Raw genomic sequence first — 3,380 nt, 5'->3', positions numbered from 1 at the left:
GACTGGTGACCTGTCCAGGGTGTCCCCTGCCTTCACCCTGAGTCAGCTGGGATAGACTCCAGCCCCCCATGAGCTTAGTGAGGATTAAGCGGTGTATAGATAATGGATGGATGGAAGTACAGCAAAGCTGGATATTGGAGAAAATGGATCAAGTTCAGATAGTATACATTTCACAGAGTTGTGATGCTCAGAAAAATATATGCTCAGTTTTAGGGTGTAATTTCCAACAAATGTGGAAGAAAGTAGTTTTTTGGCCAGTGAAGCTGTAACATTATCACTACACCAAATCACAGTCAGCACAGTGCTGGTCCTGAGGGTTTAATCAAAACCCGTCCTTACTGAGAAATGTGTAGAAGCAGTTCACAGAGAGTCAAAGAGGGCCTGATCAGAATAGGTCTGAGAGAATGTAAAACTCCTCTCAGCCCTCCTTCATTGCCACTTTCTGCTGCTGAGGTGCCCTCGAACACTGAGTGAAGGGGTTAAGGGTGAAAACAAAAGGAATGATGAACACGGACTTAAATTGCCACAATAAAAAAGTGCCACCTGGGATTCATGGGCTCAACACCACAGAAACTAAACACCGTTGTACGCTGTCCAAGAAAAGACCCGCAGATGTGATGAAAACAAACACATCCCTTCTTCAGAGGGCACATTAGTCCACCATTTGCCTCTTTTGATGCCAGTCTTTACGAGGACACCTTTGAAACAACCTGGGACATGATGCCAAGAGTGAGCTCTGCACATGTGCAGAAATATGCTAATTTGATAATGGCTTTGTGTTTGACATGAGAAAACACGAACATGTGGCTGCCTGGTTTTCTTTGAGGAGGGATAAAAAACACATTCTCTACTTCAACATGGTAACGATTCCCACTATCTCTTAAAAGTCTGCACTCTGACTTGGAAAACAGTTCTGGGGATTATTAAGCAATCAGCCTGACAAGAAGGACGAGAGGCCTCAGCAGAGGAAACATCACCGGAGGATGAGCAGAGGCTTCTGAGAGGTCGCTGCTTTACTGCTTCAGGTGTAATCGTCTCCTCATCAGGCTGAGCTTAATGAGGCGCGTCTCACTGCAGTTTTTCTCACCGCGCAGGTTGATTGTTTTAATAGTTGCGTCATGGCTCAGGAAATGTTGGCTTACTGTAACTTCCTGCATTAATCGTCTGTGTGGGAGAAGTTGCTGAACACCTGCAGCTTCTGCATCTCCTGCTCAGAGCACCCGGTGATGATAAACAGTAGTCACATTTGTTTGGAGGTGGGTTTCATTTCCCCTAAATCCCTTCCTTCTTGGCACCACAAGGATTAAGACACAACAGAGTTTTCTTACTGAAATAGAGATAGAAAGGCCTTTACTCAAGCACTGTACTTGAAGTATCATTTCAAGGTACTTGTACTGAGTACTGTTTAGGTTCTACATCAGGGCTGATCCTGGCAGATTTTAAAGATCTGGTATTAAGGCCCGTTTAAATTCATTTCTATAAATGAAGAGTTCATTTGCAACAACAGATAACTCCATCTTCACAAACCTTCAGACGTCTACCTGAGACAATATCAATCAAACTTCAGTTATCTCTATTTTCATCATGTCATTTCTACTGAGTCAGATCCACTCAGCTTCAGTTTGATTGATGTTATCTCAAGCAAACAACAAAAAAATTAGTTTTCTGAAAAACTACAAAAATGGAGTTCTCTGTTTTTGCAAATGAACTCTTCAAATACTTCGTCTATTTTAAATATGCATGTCTCATTACGTCCACTTTCCAAACACCAAGATGGCGATGGCCAAACTCCAAACTTCACTCTACGGTCACACTGTAAACAACGGTCTGATCTCATGAACCTGCTGTTGCACAGTTGAGACTTGAGCAACATGTTTCAGGATGAATGATTGTGTCTGAGTTATTGAGCAAAGCAGAAGTTTTCCCATGACGTCAACTGTTTTGAACAAGCTCTTTCAATATTTTGATTAAGTAGCTCGTGATCGTTAATGTGTTAGATCGAGAACGCCACAGCTGCTGTTTTGATGTGTCAAATACACTTTAGTTCAACAATTTAAGTAAATATCAGTATCAGATCTCATTCGGTGTTGAGGGTGGCCAATATTAAAGGACTAAAACTTCATCTATTTGGCAGCTATGCTTACTTTGACTGTCAAGGATTTACAGACAAAATATTAGTCTTTTAATTTACTTTCTGTCATTTCTAAAATAAAAATGTGGTCATCAGCAAGTATGTTTGGTCATTGTTTTGTTCACAAACTTGACACTGATGAGGAGGACAGATTTTACTGCATTTCTTCCCAAAACTGAGAGAACGTTTTAAAATGTACGCCACACTGTGAAATGACTTCATTACACAGCAATGAAAATGTAAGTATTTAAGTATGATCAAAACAATTTACTTAGTATTAAGTATTAAAATTAAAAGCATTTCCTGTAACTTACAGCACTATATATTAAACTATCATTAACATGTATGCTTTAATTTGTAAGCAGCATTTTACACTGCAGGCTACACCTAATTGTAAATGCTTGTTTTGTCCAACCAAAACCTGACTTATATTATCAAAATAATTGCTGAATCTTTGCATTTTGGATGCTAGAACTATGGAACTTCTTGGCATCTTCGCATGAAAAATGAATGATAATCGAAATAGTTGCAAATTAAAAATAGACATAATAAATAACAGGAGAGTTACACTAGTCTAATGCATGTACCAGGTTCTTATTCATTATTTGTTTCCGTGATGGTGCCAGCTGACACCAGTTTGCCGTCCGTCATCGAGCCCCATCCTTCTGCACTGACACCCTGTTTACATCAGACGTCAGTAAATACTCCGTCCAGGTCACAGCTGTGACACATTTACTGCTCTTCCATGCAGTTCATTTGTGGTTCCTCTTAGTTGTGTGCCATATTAAATTTGTAGCCACATGAGACTTGGCTTCATTTACTTCTGTCATCCTCGACATGTTATTCCAATTAGAGATATCAGATCAAAGGTCTCCTCACATTAGAATGGAAACAGCTGGAAGTAAAGGTGGTAAATAAGAAATCACGGCGGAGTAAACACTGAAAAGACGCTAGCGTGTCTTTAGCCACACCACAGACCTCCTGATGATCTTTAGCCTTCAGATGACAAAACTGAAACGTTGTCTGAATTAAAGACGAAGACTGATTGATTCTTTGATCCTTGTGGGGAAGAAAAAAGTTTGTCCTGATGGTGACACCGGTGCAAACACCATATGTCATATTGGAATCATTGTAATTAACCGTTTCCAAGTTAAAATAGTTTTCATGTCAACATCACAGCCAAGCTTACGAGTGGGATTCTTCTGAAAGCTCCGATACATCTGATCTGGCGCTTCATGATACAAAAGTG

Source organism: Stegastes partitus, unplaced genomic scaffold, assembly GCF_000690725.1.
Source record: "Stegastes partitus isolate 25-593 unplaced genomic scaffold, Stegastes_partitus-1.0.2 Scaffold1850, whole genome shotgun sequence".
Classification (NCBI taxonomy): domain Eukaryota; kingdom Metazoa; phylum Chordata; class Actinopteri; family Pomacentridae; genus Stegastes; species Stegastes partitus.
This window is presented reverse-complemented; position numbering follows the sequence as displayed.